This window comes from Larimichthys crocea, chromosome XXII (assembly GCF_000972845.2).
Source record: "Larimichthys crocea isolate SSNF chromosome XXII, L_crocea_2.0, whole genome shotgun sequence".
In the NCBI taxonomy this organism is placed as follows: Eukaryota; Metazoa; Chordata; class Actinopteri; family Sciaenidae; genus Larimichthys; species Larimichthys crocea.
In genome coordinates, this window is record NC_040032.1 from 15,567,131 (window position 1) to 15,589,791 (window position 22,661).

The window sequence follows — 22,661 nt, forward strand, 5'->3', positions numbered from 1 at the left end:
CGTTTCCTTTTGGATGCTATTTTGCATGATGAACTCTTTGTGGTTTAGAAAGTCAAATTTTATTACAAAAGGTTTGGATGACATCTTCTCCCAGACAGTCACATTGAAGGTGGGCGAGGGGGGGAGGGAGGTGTGGTGGCCGTTAACGGTAACAAAATGACCGTAACGGTAGAAATGAGTCAAGTTATTGGTTTCATTTGAAGCAGGAGGTTGTTACCTCCAGTCACTGTAATAACATTATCAAATAAATCAGACAATGCCCAGGCAATTTAGAGATACCGTGTTTTTGTGAGACTGCGGTGGCTGGACTTCAGACCTTCTGGGAGGGGTCTAGTGGCTTCTCCAGTTAAGTTAAATAAATAAAGGGATGACGTTTCATGACACAGCAAAAAAAAGTCCCCCTAGATTCCCATTTATACATTTCCAAATCTAAAATACTATGCATTACTATGGCTTGGCTGAATACTTGATGGCTAATATTATTAATATCAGCTTAGCAAGCCAGAAACAGAATGCTGCGTTTGTGACTAAGCTTGGACGTCTGCTATCTACCGTCACCGTGCAGGGAAAAAGGAACCCTTTCATTAAAATATAAAACAAAGCTCAGATGGCTGTTTGTTGTATTCTCCCACAACCTACAACAGTCTACATACAGTGATCCATTGTCTCTATGCATTGATATCTGATGGGAAAAATAACTCAATATGATACAGGCGTCTTTCTTTTTCTTAGAGATCCTGGGAAAACACAGCCTGTCACACCTTAAACTGAATAATCTGATCATAACTGTTCTTTCTAGTGCCAGCGGTTTGGAGAACTACCTGGAAGAAGAGGACCTTGGATAACATATAGTAGCATATTCAGCTACTTTATTGATTTTTTGAAGGTGAAGTGATGAACAATCTGAAAAGCTCTGAGGCTTATTCATAAGCAGTAAAACACACCATTGCGCAATTCAATACACTCAGGGGTTTCGCCACTGCAGTCTTTTCAGTATGACTGGTAGCTTAAGTAATGTTGGCTAATGTTATGAATTTTATTCAGTGTAACTGATGTTGTCGAGTCAGTACGCTCAGTTAATGACTCTTCTTTACTTCAGTACTCTGTTTTAGCACTTACCATTATCCCACAATATTCAGTTACATACTCAAGCTTTCAGGGCTTCAAAGTGCCACATCACCACATTACTTAGGCTAAGCTAACTTAGTTTGTGACTGCTACTTATGGTTATGGGTGTAGGTGTGGTCATATTTTCCTTTTTAAAATAAAAAAAATTGACATTTTGTGAAACATTTTGACCCCTAAATACGAAGCAACCATCAGCTAACTACTAATTAGCATGTTATAAATATATATAAATGTATATATATATATATATATATCAGTGATGCGCGGGTCCATGTTTGATCGACCGACGTTTTAAACTAACCCGCCCGAATTCGAACCGCGGCAAATAATTGTTAAATATTGTACCCAACCCACTCCCTGACCCGCATTTTAAAAAGTAGTCTATACTCTTGATTAACTTCGTGGCGTCATCGGGCTACATAAAACTGGCATTACTGCGTTATTATATTCATTTAAAATGCGGTTTAATGGCATTGCTCAGTTCCACGTGTTGGAAAAATCAGGCTTTTTGTCCCGCATCAAAACTTTACTCGGCATCTTTATTTCAAACGACCCGACCGACCGCGACCTGAATATCATTAAAAATATTGTTTGGTGACTCGTGACCGCGGGCGACTGCGGGCACCCGCTCAATTTGGATTAACCCGCGCATCAATGATATATATATAATATAAATGCTGTTATAAGGATTAAAAACAAAAGATATGATGTGAGATTAAGAGTTGCTGGTAGGTTTCCAGTCTGTATGCTAAGCTAAGTTAGCTCGCCGCTGGCGGTAGCTTCATTTAGCATGCCGTTCCCATCATTAATTTCTGGAAAATAATAAATAAAAATGAGGAAATACACTTTAGCGTATCGCTAACTCTTGTGGATACTAGTTCAGAGTAAGAAATAACCAGAAGTTATGCTAAAAATAGAGCTAAAATGGTAACAAAAGTTATCGCTAAATAAAGTAAGTATGTCCAAAACAAACTGTGCATGTCATTAAAGAGTTCAACACATTTTTGTTTTCTTAGGTAGATTTCATTGGAAAGTTTCAGGGAAGAAGACATGCACCAGACATGACCAAGACATGTTTAGCATGATGTTGCCCGAGAGGCTTCAATGTTCCCTTAAATCCTTAATGGACTAGGCAAGATGAACACTAGCAGATGAAGGCTAGCAGAAGAACTGGAGCTAAGATTAGACTTGTCAGGCTGCATATGTAAGCTCAGCCAAAGGGCCTCATCCTCTTTTCACACCAGACATCGAAGCTATCCAAAATCTGCCCCAACGCCTCAATGCACAGACTGCTACTGGGTGATGCAGGAATAGGAGATGAGAAGAAATGGCTGCCACTCCCGGATAGAGCAGCAATGATATAAGAATTCAAAAGCCACCAACAGAAAAGTCAGTTTCTCTCCATTGCGATCTGTAACAACTATATGATGCTGAGGCAAAAGGACGGAGGGGGAAAAAATGGAATTATTTTAAAATTCAGCACTGGTACGGGGGCAGTTTTAGCCTATTCTTGTCAATTAGGATCATGCGTGAGTCATTTGCTTTGAGTAACAACGAGTCAGCTCATCCTGTGCCGTCATCGGTTAAATTTAGGTCACGACATCTGAATATATTTGGTAAAAAAAAAGAACGTCAGTAACTGTCCGACTCATTTAAAACAAAGTTTCTTTTAATTAGAGAAAACAGTTAACAGCCTAAAATATTTTTGTCTTTAACTATAGGATGTGTCACGTAATGAAGAGCGAAGCCCCTGAAGGGTAACAGGCTGAGATTCAGCAGACTTTATGCCAATCGAACTTTAAACCATATTAGGATTATTCTAATATGATCACTGCTGAAGTGAGAGGAGATACATATTTATTTTGTACGGTAATATATTCTTTCAAATCGTGGAGATAACTTCAACAGTGTCATTAAAGCTATATCTTCTTGTAGCTGATATATAATATATATACTATTAACCAGGCAGGTTGATTAGGAATGTGAGCCTAACTCTGCAACTTTGTTGCAAGAAAAACAGCTGTTTAGCTTTACGATGTTGCTCGGTCAGCTGATCAATTTGGGCTAGGGCTGGGTGATGATGGACAAAGAATAAAATCTAAATTTTTTAAATCCTGGAGGCGATTCACGATTTGAATTTTTGATTTGAATCTTGCAAAATGCAGTAAGACTGAACACAGTTGAGCAAGAATAATAAAATACCCGCACCATCTGCAAGGGCTGTCATTGTTATGCATATTCAAAAAACAGGTTATCCGGCACAGCTATCTACTGTCAGTACCATATGCTTTCAACTAAACAGAGCACGGACACCCACTTTAATAATCAACAGACAGTGCATCAGCGTGATATCTTCAGACAGCTTGCTCGCTAGCATTATCCACCCGGTCAGAAGTGAACAAGGTAGAGTCCACACAGTCGACTACTGCGACTTCACCTCTTGTGACCGGATAATGTCAGACACAAACTGAGCGTGAGTCTTTTTTTCCAGTCCCTCTCATAGATACAACTGTTCACCAGAGCAGGCTAGCCATCTGTAGGTGAGACACCGAGAATTATGAAAGTCCCGTAATGAAGTGTTCAGTTCACATCACGGTTTACAGGACTGTTGTAACCCAATGCATCTATCATAGTTACTTTTTAAAGACATATTTGCCAGATTAAGATTAGTTGATTGATTTATTAGTTGTCAATTATTAACTTGCCAACTATTTTGATAACCGATTGATTCCAAAATGTCCTAATTTTCTGATTTCAGCTTCTCAAATATGAACACTTCTTTCATCTTGCATGACTTCTATGAATTTATGTTGCATACAAAACTTTAGGAAACAGTAATCAACATATTTCTGACATTTTTAGATCAAATAACTGATTGATTAATTGGGAAAATGACTGACAGATTAATCAATGATGAAAATAATTAGTGGTTGCAGCCCTATGCCCGACCGCCATGAAATCTGAAACAGATATTCGTTGTCCTCAGAGGATGATTTCTAATGATCTCATGATGACCTTTCATCTTTTCAGCATTTCCATTTGATCAGCAAATGCCTCACACGGTATATTACCTTAAAAACGGTTCAACAATTAATGGGCAGACCAACATTAGCACACTTACTGTATGCTCACCAGATGATTAACTCTTTCCATTTTGGACACCATGTCAGGTTCACTTTGGTTCCACCCTCTGGCCAAATGATAACTTTAAAAACCATGCTAATGTTTGGCACTTTCATGTTGCCCAGGGGATAAACCTTTCATTTTTAATGATCCCATGGCATTTGCTGCAGCACTACCCTCAGGACAAATACATTTTTAGAAGATTGCAAAATCGACATTGTGTTACTTGCTCCAAGCAAAATCTCTTGTCTTTATTACTGCATCATAGTATGTTATAAACCATTGATCAAATGACTGTATGGTGCTTATAAATGTTAAATAGGGGGATTTAAAGTGAAGTGTTAGCGTTAATCTGTCTGAGAAAATAAACATTTAAGGTCGTAAGTACTTGTCACGGGGTTGATTTCATGGCAACCACATGCAATCCCACAATTTATTCTATTAATCGTCAAAGAGCAGCTCAATCAGGTAACATAGCTGCTTCATCTGTCACTTGCTTTCCAATCCATGACACCGCAAACTTAGAAATATGCAGGACTTTTCCACATAGAAACATAACTTGCAATTAATCCAAGAAATGACTGCAAACATCTCAATGAACGGCAGATCCAGAGCGAGCATTGGAGGCCTCAAGCCTCAATTCAAAACACGGGGTCAAAACAAATGAAATGTCATCATCTTGATTTTTACACTACACACTGGTGCACGGATTCACCCCAATAATTAGCGACATGAAAACAGAAGTAAGAAAAAAGTAGAAGTCAATTAAAAGGAGGCTTTAATGAGACATCATTGCAGGTTAATAAAGCAGCAGCGGGGATCATAAAGCAGCACGCAGTGGGAGCAGATAGGAGATGTTAGACGAAAGGCCCTCTGTCACTGCTGGACCACAAAATCAATATGTTGCTGTTGGTAACCAGCGTTCTTTCTCTTTAACACCTGTAGATCACATGGAAAACTCTTTATCTTAGAGCTCTCACCAGTACACACAAAATATGTTGAGAGCTACTGACCAGACACTGTAACTATTTGGTATAGATGAACACTGCTGGCTCTAGGGCGGCTGTTACTTTTTTTATTTATCCGTTTGCTTAAGTGTGTTTGTTGAGCGGGAGAATGTGCCATAATGAAGCCAAGCGGAGTGCTCAATCTGGTGACACACTAATTAGCAATGATCTAGGTGAAATGCTAGCTGCGTTCGCGTGTGTATAGGTGTTTGTGGGTGATACACACTGTTTGAGGGAGCAGTCTTGACAGCTGCTTAGCCTCAAGCTTAAAGCTAATTTAAGAATAAAAACGTCCCACTAAGTTAAATAAAGAAGGCAGCTAACAATGTTGAGACGAGCGTCCAGGCTCACCGAGATACTGTCAGATGCAAGAATTCAAATAATAATCACGACGCTGATGATAATCTTTTTTCAAATCTACAATCTAGAAAATAATGAAATAGGAGGAAAGAGAAAAGGCGGTGAAGACAATACATAAAAGCATGTCTAGAGGGGTGCAATTTAAAAAGAGATTTACAGGATAACATTGAATTAACTAGCTTGTGTTCCTCAGGCAGGCACCTTCAACGTTAAGCCCCCCCCTCGCGAAACTGCAATCAGCTTTATTCTTGACTCTAGACTGAGGAAGAGTCAAAAGAGCCCCAGGATCTCAGGCTTGACAGGAAACTCCAAAGTCTGAACGTAGCCACAGGCCAGATGCTGCTGCTGCTGCTGCTGCTGCGGCCTACTTTAAATGTGATCATTGAAAAGTGATGACACCGAGCCAGAGTCCCAATAATACCTCACAAGTTTACATCATACTGTAGCTTCTAGTTTAAAGGAGGAAACTTGGTGCACTGGTTGACAACTACAGCTGGACATTTCTTTTTTTCGAAAGTACTGCGTTTGACCCAGGATTTCCCAAGTAATCTAACGTCAATGTGTGTCTCATGTTCTTCACGTGGATGTGTCATGAACATTTCTCTGGCAACGTGCGAGTCTGACTAATTCATTACAGGCTGTGTGACAGGCTGCGTCCAACTGACAAAGCATATCCCTCTGCTTTTATTTGGAGGACGTCTGAAAAGGATGTGCGGTAAGTTTATGAAACAAAAGCCACGAGGATAGGCTACTATACAAATCACTTATAATATGATCATAATATAATAATGAAATAATAAAAAAAACTTCTCAATCTTACTGAAATAAAACTTGTAAAAAGATTCAAGGAATATTTTGCAGAACTTGAAACGTAGACAGAATTAGTTCTATGTATTTAAGAATAAACTGTACTGCTGTGTCAACTTACAAACCAATGTCTTGCAGTCCTGGGTTGCCAAATTAACTTTAGCTGAAAGTAATCTTGAAACAATAATTCATTTGATTTGCCGCAAAATACCCGAGGGAGCCACGAAAAAAAAAAACATTCCTTAACTTAAATTAGGATCAGATGTTTTCTATATAACATAATGTTTGTATTTATTTTTAAAAGTTTTGTCCTTTGGTAGCATCAAATTAAATCTGTGCTTTCCTAAAGTGGTACCAGAGTAGTTTATTTTTACATAATTTCTTCAAATCTTTTTTTTTCAAAAGCAATTCCAGCATGTGTGTCTTTTTGGTGGTTTGCGAGCTCAACTTGCTCACAGCACAGCAAAACCGAAGGATCATAAGGAGGAGTAGTAAGTGCACAGTTGCGAGGGTGTTTGAAAAAAAGTTCAAGGTCAAAAACGAGGAAGAAAAGGAGGACGGCTGAAAAAAAAAAGCCAAAGAGGAGCAGAAACCAATGCCAGGAAACAGTGGGAAGAAATTTCATGACTAAAACAGAGGCAGGTGTAGGTAGCAGAGGTGGCGCGCATGGTTAAGTGGTTTGCTGAACGTCAAGCAACAGCTCATCCTGTAATCCTCCCTCTTAAAGAGCCACCATACTGATAGTTTGCGAAGATAACTTGGCAGCTCCTGGTGTTGTTACAAGGTTACCTTCATAGGTCTACAATTACCTTTCTCCTGACTGCTCCATCACCTGAGCTTCCCTGCCCATCACACCTGGATCTCATTACCCTCATCAGTCAGTCATTCATACCGGCCAAGATTCACCTCGCCTCTGCCAGATTTTGCAGAGTTTCACGCCTGGCTTTTCTCTGTCTGTCCTTCCAGTTTGAGGATTCGTGCCTACTACGCCGTCACCAGGGTCATCCACCCTGCAGCTGGCTGCTTCCGCCTCCCTTCTTCCATGAAAGTCCATCCAATATTCCACGCCTCTTGCCTCAAAACCCCTTAAGAGACTTCACTCTAGCTCTGCCCAACCATCAATGATCTCAACTCTACTGCATGGGAACAATGACATGAAAGCAAAGCTTAATTCTTTAAGATCTCTTAAAGGAACAGTGTACAGGATTTTAGTGCCATCCAGCAGTGTATTTGCTGATTGCCACTGCCCTTACCTTCTCATGAAAGAGAAACTACAGTGGCTGAAAACACGCGAAAACCCCCCAAAAGGCGTGGTTCTTCTTCCAGAGGCACCTTCACATTTTGTTTGAAGGGCTTTCACCTGAACCCTATTCAGTAAATGCTCAGCTGGATCGACGTCTGACCAATGTTTGGCTCAACAAAACTCATTGGGTTGCATCGTCTTTATGTTTAGGATCAGTGTTGTGTGCGTTGTTCTACAATTGGGATGTTGGACAAATGGGCAATGAGCATGAGCAATCCTGTCCCTGAAGCTGAAAGTCAGCACTCACAGCCAGTCGGTCTTTCATTTCACATTAAATGTGCTGGAGTAGCATCAAACCACTTCTCTGTTCCAATACTTTCTGACTGTGTTGTACATATTTACCACAGTAAACATTCATTCCGCCATCAAGTTGCTCTCGCTATCGCTCCTTTTAAACCAGTTCAATTTCAGGAGTGTCAAAGGAGAAGTTGCATGGCTGATTTTTATACTTTATAAGCCTCAATCAACAAAGAAAAGATCTGTTTCTAGGAGGCAATAATCTTGTCTTATCTGAACAAGCACAGCATGTACGTTTTTATATATTTGAAATATTTCTTAATTTACTAGAAGGCTTTTTTGGGATTTAATAAGTAACCTAACTTTTGGCAGCATGTCAGGTGAACTACTATAAGTTTTAAAGAACAAAGAAACTACCAGGGAACCGAAATATAAAGCTACAGTTAAAATATAATCAGTTTTGCTTAAACACAAATTTAAAAGCAAATGTCTGTACACATCACACTCCTGCCAGCGGTGTGTTTCATAATGAAGCTATTTTCAGTCAATTAATCATCAAACTTTGATTTTAGGGCCAATTGACAGGCCTGCACGATAGTGGTTATATTTATGTCTGCACTAATAGCCCCGTATACTAATTAAGACATTAATCTAGCTGTTGCAGTTGTCATGTTAACACTTGTCTTGCCCGTGTCAACAAGAGTAATGTGAGAAAAAACCTGATTCCAGCTCTTAATTTTCGGCTCTTCAGTGTGGACACAGTGTGGGGAGATTGGGAGGGTTTGTTTACAGGGATGACAAAATGAAAGGAGTGAATGCTTTAAGCTGACATTAAGAAGATCAACATATTCTGATCAAGTCAAAGAAGCGACAACGGAAAAAAAAAAAAGTACATGACTATGGCTCAAGTAGTTCCTTCTTTTCTATGTAAACTGCTCCTAGTCTAATCAAACATACCCCTGCTGGGTGAAATCACTTTCATTTGAACCGTGGGTTTGCTTAATTGAACTATTAATGCAATCTTTGTTGCCACAGTACACCCTTGTATTGTTTCTATCATCTAATCTAAAAGTGCAGCCAGTTATGTTCTGTAAAATTATCTTTTTATATCATGATTTACATAAATAAATCATTAGTATCCATTTACATTTGGATGTTGTCTAAGTGTGTTGCAATCCCCAGTGGACAGCGCAATACGCCTAAAGGAGAGTTCGTAACTGAGAGACACATGTCAACCACACCTGCTTCGTTCTTACATAAGATCATGTGAGTACAAAGAAATACTAGGCTGGAAAAAGCACACAAGGTTGACGCCGTAGAGCGCATTTACACAGTAATACTCATTGTTACAGAAGTGTGCAGTCAGTTGAGGGGAAAGGGAAGAGCAGCTGCAGTCTGCATACTGCACCAGTGTGGGCAGATAAGGGCTGTGTTGGGAGAAGCGGTGTGAGATTTAAGATGAAGTGACACGAATTTCAACCCGAAAGGTGGGACGATAGTTATATTAGAGACACTGAGTGATATGTGGATGTAATGAGACACATAAGAGGTGGGAACCCGTGGTGAAACTATGTAAGAGGAGCAGATGGAAGAGAATGAGTTTGAGTTGTTAAATATTAAAGGCTACACAATTACAATTTCTGATCTCAAAGGCAGCCGTTGCCTGGACCGGGAGATGCGGTTGGAATCGTTATCACGACATTTATTATTTCATTGATTAAAAATATATCGAGTGACAACATAAAAGGCCAAAGACATGCAGTGTAAACTGAGTTTTTGTTGTAGCACCTGGTTACATCACTAGTTGATGCCTATGTTAATTGTTAATGCAAATGACGGATGGTGTTAGATTGTGCTGACTGACTGATCTTTTTAGGGTATTAGAGCCAAAATGTGGGACATCAAGACTGACACCAATGGTGCAATAAGAAGAAGTGATGATGGACAATTAGGAGTTAGCATACTGGAAAAAAAATAATACTGAGTTTAGCAATGATTGACTTTTTTGTAACTGTATCTGTTGTGCAGATTTCCATTTGGTGCTACACATGTGCGCTTTCTTTTAAGGACATAACAGCCGGTTCAAAACACAGCATGCCAAACTGGCTGTGTATGTCTCATTGCGGCCACGCTCTGGGGCAGGGGTGCTGTATAGGGGGGAAAAGTTAGGACAGTTCCAATGGCCCACGACTGACAGGGGCCCCAAAAAATAGATGTGGTGACAACAGCTGCGCAGAGGGGGCCCAATTAGATTTTTTTTGTCATGGGGCCCAAAATTCCTGGCAGCACCCCTGCTCTGGGGGCATCCACGGCACTTGCCGTTTGGCCGTGATATAATTCTTACATTGTGACTATCTGTAAAAGCTGCAATTAAGAACAACAATAAAACAAAAAAACAAGTACCCCCTCTTCCTCTGCCCCGGCTAGGTAACTTCCCCGCTAGAATAACCAGTTGGTGCGCGCTAATGATGCTGTAAATCGAGCTGTCTTTCCAGAAGCTAATGCCAAGCTACAGTAGCAGCGTCAACAGAATCAGCTACTCAATCACTGTTCAGGCTGTGGCCACAGAGCTAACGCTGGAGACAGGCATTACTTTCCAACAATGACACGTTTCAGTCACAGGAAAAAGCAGAAGAAACCTTCTAGGTGTAAATTTAGTCTACTGGAAGAGAAATATAGAAAGTTTCCTTGTGCTGGTAAAGGAGATATGAAAGTATTTGTGCAGTGTGCGCTTATTTCTTAAATGAATCAGACTGTTATGCAGAGATTGGTTTAACCCGTTATACGTTTGTTTGCTACCGGCTATTTAAAACTACAGCCCCCTTTTTGTTGACAGTATAGCTCAGGCCATGAACTCCCTCCATGCAAAGTCTGTATCACTGCCGTTTTTGATTAACTTAAATGTTTAATTGTCCAATATAAAAGATATCATGCATGAGAGAGTTAAGAGGTACAATGACTGAGCTCCACTGGGTTGAAAAAATTGTGAGGGGAAGTGGAAAGTTGAACGTGATTAATTTTAGCCTTTGGACTGCAAGTGCTTGAAGTTATTTTTTGATATGATTCCACCGCGTTACTATCTCCCCTTTTTGATTTAATGCATATACTTCTTTAAGTATCTCAACATCCACCCGGCTCCCTAACTGCTGTGGCAATGCACTGTAGTCCAGCAGTATCCAAACAAATTAATAATTAAAATGTTTTCAGAGAGGCTGGGATAACCTGCATAGTGTTTTTTCTTTTTCTGTCTGGCAACACACATCCCTTTTTTCTCTGAAAATAAACAGAGGAGCTCTATATGTGTAAATGCAGCTGCTGCAGCAGTATCGACAGGGGGATGCCAAGAATAACAAATTAACTTTTTTGTTTTGTTGTTTCCTCTTTTCATACCGTTGTTGTGAAACTGGCCTAGTTGCATTATGGTCTGAATAGCAGACAAAGGCAACCCCTGACATTTTGATAAACTATAAAAAAAACAAAAACAAAAGGACAAACTGGGATCTTTGAAACCTGCAGAAATGTCTAGAGGATCAGGATTTAGTAAAATAACATTGGCCTTTATTGAACACAATTACAGACATCTCTGACCTTAAAGTTATAATCCTAAAGAATTTCATGATATTTAACCCTTTTTTGATACAGTTTATAACAGCAAATCAATGTATTTACATTTGATAATTACCTCTTTATAATTAAGTTTTTAATCCCTAGTGGTGGAGTCCATCATTCCACTAAGCAATGCGGCAAAAATGCTTTTATCTCATAGATGTCATCCTGTTTACGGTTTACTCTCTTGACAGCGTATCCGTTACTCATAATGCAAGCACATGCATCCATGCAGTTTCTGCATTTTCTGCACAGCAAACAAGTTTTAGATATTGCAGGGAACAGTCGGGAGCAGCCACAGCGAGCTGTTAGATGAAGAGCGGGCGGCGTGGCCGTGACGGCTCGAGTGTGGCATTGGACGGGAAAATCGTAATCGAGGGGTTTTGCAGAATCGTCCAATATTGACGTACTGTTCAAGGACTGCGGAATCAGTATCAGGGAGTCAAGAAATTCAGATTGGTGCATTGGTATTTGCAAAGTGCTTTATATCTTATCTTGTCCTATATGTTTTACATGTATACATTCTGAAAACATGCTAGCCAACAACATACATACAACAGCATACTGTAGATCAGTGGTTTGCAACCTTTTGTCTGAAGGGCCCCTTGAGTAATCTGATTACCCCTGACTAAGTGATATGTTTCATTTTATATTCAGTGCATAACAATAACAAAACAACTGATAAACTGTACAATTAACACAAATAGTGAACAAAGTTTGTGTCCAACAGTGAAGTTTGAGTGAATACTGCAGGGGAGATCAATTTTCCTGGGGAAACTTTTAGGAACTTTTTATACACTTCTGTCTTCATTGTAATGTGCATTTTTCTACTTGTAATTCAGAGGCTTCAATTCAGTGTTTTCTTCTCTGTGATGCTCCACCTTTGTTCTTTTATATTGTTCATTTACAGGCAGTGAGTGTGAGAATGAAAGTTCTGCAAATGTAGCTGCGTTCAGGTCTTCACCGTGCCCTGATCCTTCCTGTGAGATATTTCATCTTTCATAACTAAAACAATCATCTAAACTTCCAAATTGTTATTTAGTTTTCTTCATAGAAACAAATTAAATATTGAGATACTGGTCTACTAAGTATATTTTTTAAAGTTTTCTTACACCTCCTTTAAAATAAAAAAGGCCTTGCAACCCCCTGTGAAGCCTTGGTGACTCCTTGTGGGGGTCAGGACCCACAGGTTGAGAACCACTGCTATAGATCATGTGCATTACACTCAGGCATAAATTGATGAATGCACATGAGAAATTTAATTTTAATAGCCATGATAATAGTCTGCAAGGTCTCCTTGTATAGATGGGTTAAGGAAGGAGGGAGCTGTTACTACTTGGGAATCACACCATAGGAGAACAATAGAGGAACAATTACTAATATAAATATAAAAATCACACGCTACATGTGTGGGAGATAGCAGGTGCACTATGTTTGAGCACAGACAATCATACTACTACTAATAATAATAATCTACAAGTCATGCAGATGGTCCTACAGATACACAATGCTCATCTGTTCAGGGACGGTAGAGCAAGCTTGGCTTCTTTTTCTGGAACATAAGCCTGTTTTATTGTCTCACACTGGGGGGAATTTTGACTCGGGATCATCATTCATTTGAGTAAATACATACAGTTTACTTTGTCATGCTATTCAAGCTGCCACAACACAAGAAACGGCTGCTGAAATTTAAACGTTGCCTTAAGAGGACTGTCACGTTCAGTTGGAAAGTGTACCTTGACAGATGGGCTGGCTGCATTGATGATGTGTAAGTTAGCTTAAGTAGAGCACTGAGACTCGCTGTATGTGTGATGTATTCCAGCGAAATGATTTGTATGCCCAAAAGTGTTGAGAGGATTCCTGCACTGCTCTGAGGTCGGGCTGAATAAAAGATAGGAGTTTAATTTAGGTTTCAGCGCAAGTGCCGACTTTTGAAATGGACACATACCTCAAAACACAGGCAGTTCGCAAAACATACAACACTTTGATTACATGTATGATTTCTTAGCACCTGTTGTCCATATAGACATCATGGAGCCTCATTAAACCTGACAACTGAATATAAAAAGAGTCCAAAATACAATACTGACGACAGGATTGGTTATAAATTGCCAGAATGTTAATTGCTACACCTTTGTGTTCAAGGCTGTTACAAAGATGGACTCCTGTCATTAAGTACTGCGAAATGGGGCATCACGTTGGTTCAGGTAGGCCACCGGGCTCCTGCGTGCCATCAGCTGATCAGTATCAGCTGACTCTTATTATCACTTATCAGATTAAAACAAAGTAATTAGGTGGTCTTGATAATGCTCACACTCTCACTACCTTTGATTGTTCATGTCGCTGCTTCTGTTACGGCTCGTGCGCCCCATCCGCATCTCTCCCATGCTACCTTCGAACGCAGAGCATTTTCCACCGAGTGCATCTGGACATCTATTTGTAATAAATCGTCCTGAATTCTTTGATGTGTGAGTGTCTGACTGAACCCGTCTGACATTTTGCAAAGGTGCTATACAGTGTAGTGGTCTCGATAGTGCACAATGTAACCCCGTGCTTGTGCTCATATGAACCTCTTTAGAAATCAGCTGTACGGTATAAAAAAAGCCTTCGCTCACAACCGACTTGACATTCAAGCAAGTTCAAGTGATTTGACAGATTGTTGGACGCCAATGCCAAAACATAACCCCAGCGTGAAGTTTCGATTTACACTGGGCATTAATTTACTACTATGCAGTTTACATATTCAGCAGGCACAATAAAAATCCAATAAAGATTTTAAATTGTATTCAAGCAACAGTCATTATTCATAAGATGAAAACCTGAGGCCTGGTAACAACAGCATTTAAATCAGTGGAAGTCATCCCAATGAAATCACCACTGGTGGATTTACACACAAGGCCGAAGTTAAACTTCTGTAAGACGCAATGCCATTGACAAATAACTAGCCTTCCTGACAGATCTTCACTTTGAGGTAAAATGGAAGAAGCTATCGCACTCTAGTAGCTGTGTTGGCCCATCCACTTTTATTTAACTGCTTCTATTGATATATGAACTGATCGGAGAGGAATGCTTTGCAGACAGTCCATCTATCCATCTATTTTCTCGAACTGCTTATCCTTGTGAGGGTCTGGAGTGTATCCCAGCTGACATCGGGTGAGACAGGGCACATAGAGACAAACAACCATTCACGCTCACATTCACACCTAACAGGCAATTTAGAGTCAGCAAAGTACCTGGAGAGAGAAGTTCGAACCAGGGACCTTCTTGTTGCTGTTAACCATTGCACTACCGACCCAAGACAGAAGTCAACAGAGGAAATTATTTGCATTGACTGCATTTTTTGTTTCCGTTAGCAACCAATCTTGCTCAGTTGACAGAAAGAAAGCAAGCTGTCGCGCTTGGAGAACATTTTCTCTCCCAGTAACTCCTTATTGAATGAAATGGTGTACAATCCTGAAAACAAAAAATCCTTGGGGGGAGTAAACATCTAAGGAGGGCAAGAGGTGCACATATATTAAGGGAATATTTCCTGTCAGTGTCGCCCTCTAACCTGTCGGTAACTCTCAGCCAACTACACTGTTCACAGAAATTATTGGAGACATGCTGTTATTTAAACGTTTGTAAGATAATAAATCTGTAAATCACATTTTCTTAACAAAATTGAAATATATATAACCAGTGCAGTGAAAATTTACTGGAACGGATTTCGATATGTGCATTTTATATTTCTACTCCATTACAGTAACCTGCATTATTCTGTCTTGTTATACGATGCCGACGCTCATTTCTGTGTCCCACTGTATTATAGCACAAATCTCATGCTGCCTCCCTAATGTAATAACACATTTCACGCTTAATTAGAATTTCTCATGTAAAAAGGAAATGGATTTCGTGAAATAGGTCACAGGAAATACTGTAAATTAGCCAATTTGAAAGTCTAGGAGAAACGTTTCTTTATTTATAAGATGATATGGGACCAATTATTGTCCAGGTAAATCAGGTTTTAATCGCTGATGGACCCACATTTTATTTAGCTCCACTTTTTTTTTTTTTTTTCCGTCTACTGGCACCGGTCTGCTGTCTGCTGTGAAACTTGCAGCCCTGCCTTTGGCAGTGCTGATAAACATTAAGGTTTACCGCCTTCAAACTAGATGTCTTGGCCTTTTGAGAACACTGTAACCTTGGTGTTTCCACATTCTGTAGTGGGAGTGGGAGTGGGGGAGCAGTGGAGCCCAGGTTTTTTTTTTTGGGATTAACAAGGGCGGACAGTGATGGTCTATTAAGTGACTGCCTATTTTCTACAAGATACTAAGATTATGGATATATATAGACAACTGACCTTCTGATAGAAACAGCTCAGAAACCACAAATGCACCAACAATCCTTCATACACTGACAAAAATAACAAAACGTCAAAGTATATAAGAGCCAAGTCAGCAGCTCAGATTCCACACATGACAAAGAAAACTCAAGCACCATGTTGGATGCAAATTTTTTACAGTGTTTCAACACAGCTGTTAATGTTAAAGGTCAAGTACCGTACACTGGAACACCAAAGAAACCTACTGAAACACATTTCCAGTTCAAGGTTTCTTATGTGTCAAATCTCGCTGTTGATGTATTCTCTTGCTAAGAGTCTGGTTTTCCAGAAACAACCCTAGCTCCTCACAATGATGTGCTATTCTACTGTGTTTATGGCGATAAACAATAACCTCCCGGTGCATTATTTTCACTAAAAACTGTCAGGAACTTCTTTTCTCTGGACAACAGACTGTAACTCTGACATTACATACTGTGAATGTATTCGGATGCTTGTCTTTGCACCTTTCTAATGGTATGACACAGGCCTTTTAAAAAATATATATATATGTTTATTGAAGACAAAATGCCCACCATTTTCAATGTCAGGTAGAATTTGAAAAGCCTTTTCAAGCCACAGTATTACTCAGAGTATTACTCATTTCAGTGCTTGTCAGTGTTTGCCTCAGATCATAGCTATGTCTTTAAATGTGTGTGGATCACGTTGTCTAACATCTTACTTCCAGCCCGCGATGCCTTTCGGTTTATCTTGATAATGATTCAGACAGCTCACAGAGCCGGTGACTAAACTAAACACACAGCTCTCTTTTTGTTTTCAGTCAATGTATGTCAATCTCAGCTCATTTTTTTTTTTTTGTCCCTAATTATGTCTCCAACTTTAAATTGGCTTCACTGGGCTTTCACAAGGCATTGAGTGCTCTGCCAAGCACCTGACATGAAGGACATACTCTGGTGTTTTTTTCTTTCTTTCCCCCACTCAGTAACAGTACACTTCTGCACCAAGGGAAGCGAGTAGGTGGAGGACATGATCATTAACATTTCCTTCAGCACTATATCTCATATTTGTTCAGACATTACAAATTCTCACTCTATCCCAAGCCAGTGGAACTAGCATTACCTATCTTCAACATGTGTTTTTCCATCTGAAAAATATAGAAACTATGACATTTAACTAATAATAAATGGCCTGCCTCTACAATACATCATGTAGGCTTCATTTCCAACTGGCAACATTTTTCTAAAGAGCACTAATGCGTGCTGTGTCATGAGCAAGGTGGATAATAATCAGTGTAGTTCCATGAAAAACAATCACGTCTTTAAAAAAAATAACTTTTTTTTTTTCTTTTTAAAGAATACTTGCCACACTTGAATGGCAGCTCCAGCTTGTGTATCACTGCCTGCCCAAAACATATCAGAGAATTAAATGTTACAGCTGCTTAATGGATCACGTCTGATGAAACCGAAGGGTGACACTTTGTGATTCAGGAAAGGTCACGTGTTCCGTTTTAATGGGCTTGTGCCTCCGTCGCTCATAAAAAAAGACACATTAAATTACCAGATATTTTAAATGGGGGGGTTTGGTGTGATATTCTTCCCAGACTTCAACAAGACAGAACGGCACATGTTATATTGTTCAAAGGAGGTTACACAAGATGGTTACCATGGCATTTGCACAGGCACATAAGCTTCACTTTGCTCATGGATAATGGGTCAGGTCAAGCTATTCTCCTGCTTTTCTCCTCCTTGGCGAGGACATGGCCGATAGCTGGGTCATTTTAACCTCTCTTTTTCTCTGATGTGATATCTTCACACAGGAATTAAAAACCTCCTAGCCTCTGCTACCAGCGGTAACATCATTAAGCAATTTTATATAAAGATGGTGTAGCTCGGTGAGATGTATGAACAGCTGCCAAGCCACCAAGCTGCTTGTATGCTTCATGATAATTTTACAAACTCGAAAAAAGACAGTCAGTGCTCAAAACTCTAAAAAGTCACGTCTGATGTCCCTTGTTAACCAATAATGTGTCTGTTTTTATGCAATAAATGAGCAGATTTCGGGTCAGAAAGCCAATGGGAGCGGTGTAACAGGGGCGCTTACATGTTATGCCCGAACTCTTCGTCTGACAGAAATTACAGATTTTGAAGAATGTTCTTGATACATCTCTGAGAGCAAAGGGAAATCCCACACACACAAAAAAAAAATTGTCGAGAACACAAGGGCTCTCCTGTGGACTTTTTGAACCCTTGGAAGACACTTCTTTTAAGTGCACGATTCTGGAGACCCTTCTCACGGGAGTGACACAATTGATAGTGTTGTAACGTGACACAGGGACCCCCAGGAAAGAAAAGAAAACAAAACATGAATCATAAAAAAAGTGCTGGCAAGCAGATGTTTTCCATTTGGAGCCTTCGTACCACATTGTATTTATGTCATGCTATGTTCATTGCATTCTCTGGGGTTCAGTGTTTCAGACATGGACACACTGGATCAAACATCCATTGGCTTAAAATACAAGACTGACTTTAGGAGTGATACCTGCAAAGACGACGTTCAAGAACAGTAAAGCTCTCTGACCTCTCTGAGGCACAGCATGGATCTGCTGTTCTTATATTAAAATCATATGCCAACCGTGTTATATAAGAACGTATAATTCTACGAGAATATATATTATTTTTGCACAGAGCGAATGAGTCATTGCTACTAGACCACTCGTTTATTAACACTTTTTTTTCCCCCCGATGTGAAGGCATGATGATGACACCGTGCAGCTTGAAATGCTTTAAGGCACGACGAGTTTTTAAACTTATACTTGAACGCGGCTTGTTTTACAGCAGATGACAACAGATTCTTCTCTGGAAGAAATTGGCATCTACAGAGCTACGAGCATAACGTAAAAAATGGGAAGTGACAAAAAAACAGCGACCAAAGCACAGACCACGGAGTTCAGTGTAAATGGAGTAGTAAACAAAGCTGCAGGTACAATTGGAATAAAATAAAACTGTAGCTGCCTTTGATACAGTAAATCACTGCATATTCACTATTTTTTTTTGCCATGCAACTTTGCTGTGCAGCTTATAGAATTCAAACCCAGTTTTTTTAAATATATGACACTACAGTTTACCATCACTCATCACATACATTTTATAATGCACATCCTTGGCTGTAGTGGTTTATGCCCGTGCAACAACATCAGCCTGCAGGGCATGCAGCTAACGTACAGTAGGTTATTATATTAGCTCATAGCAAAGGCTTGTTGACTCAGTGGAACAGCAAATTTAGTTTTTAAAATCGAAAAAAAAAAGTATTTATCCACACAGCACTGCAGCATCCAAGTAGAAGCAGACTAAAGGGACATTTCACCAAGTGCCAAAGTCATGTTCTACATATACAGATGCAGTATTTCATTAGAAATAACCTTAATAACATATCCTAAAAGTTGTAATGTTGCAACACCAATGTAAAATGAGCTGACCATCCATTAAACACTGGAGGGTCTTGGTATTGGAAATAAGGAATGATATTTGAAAAAGCTGCTCTCTCTCTCTCCTAAAAACAGCTGCTGCATACAAACTACAAAACAGCTGGATCAACTCTGTCCTCTCGTTTCGACCAGAACGAATATCACACTATCAAATCCCCCAAACATACTTCACTAAACATTAAGACGCGACACATTTTGTTCTGGGATTGTAAGCCACTTCACTTAGCGTTTTGTCATCCAATCCATTAAGCCGCCGTTCTTTCTCTCTTTATTCCATTCGTCTTTTCTATTTTCTCTCATGAAAACCAAATGACATTGTGCTCAGTGCAATATTTGTTTTATTGGCCCTTTATTGTAGTTTATTGGATACAGTCATTTGGAAATGTAGCAGTTACAGTGTGTTTTCTATTAGATAAAAAAATAAATGCTGGCAGATTCAAAAGTTAAAGTGTGTATAAATATTATATAATCGTTTTAGCTCGATTACAGTAAGTGTATGATGTCACTGCATGACATCCTTCGGTATAGTAAAGAATCATCCTTTAATATAATTTGCCACCAAATCTTCCAGGCCCATTCGCTATTGATTAACATGGATCAATTTTAGAATAGATAATCAAATTATTGGCTGATGTTCCAAAAGGATGTTTCAGTTCGGTGGTTCTGCTCTACATATCAAGTGCTTTTCTCTTGTGTCGTGTAATGACAGCGTTCGGATCAAATTAGGCAAATGCACCAGTATGAAGCTCATGCAAGTCTTTTAAGTTTTCAGCCACGTTAATGTTGTATTTGAGCAAGTGTCCAAATGCCAGTAACCAAGGCTGACATGATGAAAGCAATCACAGCTATTCCAACAGTACACGGACACGGAGTGTGATACCAAAATTCTGCGAAAGTCTACAAAATGACTTTATTGGTTTTCTGATGGATTTTAAATGTCACTTCTTCGTGGCTATAGGCAGCATGTCTGTAGAAGAAGAAGAAGGAAAAAAATCCAACACATTTATACCCCTAAAAATGAAAATATACCATTTCTCATCCGTGACCTGTCAGAACAGAGGTCCTGTTGTCTGCCATTAACCGAGCACTGCCCAACCACCGCTGAATATTAATGGAGCCTTCCCTGGATCATCAGAGTGTGCATTTAATTCACAATCCTATCTGCATCTTCTAGGGCAACAAGCCTCTGTGTGAGTGTGTGTGACTGAGTGTGTGTGTGTGTGTGTGTCAGAGCTGTTGTGGGGTTTGTTCATTAGAGAGGACATCTTCTGAGTTCAAGGCCTGTCACACACTCCGGTTGAGATTAGTTATATTGCAGCATAGCAGCATGTGTGTGTCTAATTAAGCGGTAACACAGCCATCGATAAACGTAATAAAAAAAAAAGCAATATTAAAACAGTGTATGACTTCACAGCTAAAAAAAAAGGAAGGGAGGGGGGGACCAGGACACACAATTGGAGCCCAATTGAGCCAGCCCTTGATTGACAGTCTACATGATGAGCTCCAATTAAATCGCATGAATATCATCTCGTTAGCAGCAGCAGCAGAAGCAGCAGCAGTGGTTAAAAATAAATAAAAAAAACCGACAGAATCCTGATGTTTGATGCACATCAGCGGGTGCTGATCATGTTAAGATGTGACAGCTTATCAACAGGCAAGGCCAATCGAAAGGCTCCTCACTGAAAGGGAAGAAAATATGTGCTATAGCAACAAAAGTGGATTTACATTGAAATCTCATTCCAACCCCTTAAATGTGACAGTGCGTCAAAGATGGACCAACGTGCGCAATGTGCGAAGTCACCAAAGCGTACAGATATGCGCACACACACACATAATAAATAAAAAATAAAAACATGATAGACAGAAAATCTCCAGTCACGTTTAGGAGGTGGTGGTGAACATATGGCTTACCTAAAAAAAGAGACTCGATGCGAGCACCGGAATTATGATGATGACGATGATGATGATGGCCCGTCCATCTAAACACGATTCTTCTTTTCTATCCTCTGCCGGTGTGTCGATGATGGTTTTTAACTAGGCCATTTCTTCCCTGATCGCAATTATTTCTCATGAGGGCAACGCGTCGCAGGCTCTCGCACATCAGTACACCTTCTCGGTGTCTGTCTTTCTCCGGCTTTTCCAAAAAAAGCACACCTCATACTGCCCCCCCTCCTCCTCCTCTCATCCCCCCTTTTTTTCCTCTCTCTTCTCTCTGACAACACCCTGCTCTGTTTCTTATCCACAGATATTTGACTTTAATAATGTTGAGATGCGGCGGCGAGTATAATTCAAACAGGAGGAGGACGAGAGAGGGAGAGAGAGAGGGAGAGAGAGAGGGAGAGATGGAGAGGGGGGGGGAGAGAGAAAAAAACACTCACAGTAAAATAAATGCGTAACGCTGTAGCGTCAAGACTCTGCGCGTTGCTTCAAAAGTCAACGCAGTGATCTGTCCTCTTCCCCCCATTTGTCCATGCTGATAATAATCCACGGCATTTGCCTCACTGCGCGACGAAGAAGGCCTTGGAAAATAAAAAAAGAGGGGGGGAAAAGGAGGGGAAATAAAAGAAAAAGAAAAGAAAAAAACAAACAAACACACGGATTGTTTGACTTGAAGCGTGAAATAGCCGCTCTGGAAACACCAACACAAAAAAAATCAGGTGTCCAAATCTCTCCTTTTGCGCGCTTGCGTGGTGTGCTGCTCTCTCTTGGTTTCACTTGGTGTCTGATGCTCTTAACAGAAAGTAGAGGCTCGGAGTGAGAAACAGCACATGGGTCTTCCGTTTAGCCTTCATGTTTCATGAAATGCTTTCAGTATTAGGACGCAGTGATATTATTATGAAGCCCCCCGAAGCATGGAGTGAGGAGGATCCCACAGCTTGTGCTTCAACAGTCTCTCTCTCCTCTCTCTCTCCCTCCCTCTCTCTCTCTTTTTCCCCTCAGTGCGGTCTCATCGCTTATAGGACACCACTTGCAATATTTCAATCTCGCAGCTAGTTGTCATGACGAAGAGGTGCGACGCATAATTCAATGAACAAGGCGCTTTGCTGTTGCTGCTGGAACCGTCATGTGAAAAGAGAAGGGGGGGTAAAAGGGGAAAAAAAAAGAAATCTGCATTTGAAACAGAGATAGGGATCCGCTTTGATTGTTTTCTGATGAGGATCTGCACCAGGCTGACGTCAGATTGCTTTTTTTTTTCTTTTCTTTTTGGCGCCATGCATCGTTAAAATGTTACAATACTTACCAGCAGTGGTAAACCAATAATGTAAGAACATATTATTGCTACTACTG

At 40.0% G+C, this 22,661-nt stretch overlaps 1 protein-coding gene across 2 annotated transcripts in view; it reads right to left on the bottom strand.

Annotated features, from left to right (window-relative positions):
* Positions 1–22,292, bottom strand: part of nlgn2b (neuroligin 2b) — a 61,658-nt gene extending 39,366 nt beyond the window's left edge. For both annotated transcript variants that reach the window (XM_019278190.2, XM_010732168.3), the window contains exon 1: positions 21,285–22,292. The gene's annotated coding sequence lies outside the window, so the exon portion shown is untranslated. The remainder of the gene's footprint in view (positions 1–21,284) is intronic.
* Between the last annotated feature and the right edge of the window lie 369 nt (positions 22,293–22,661).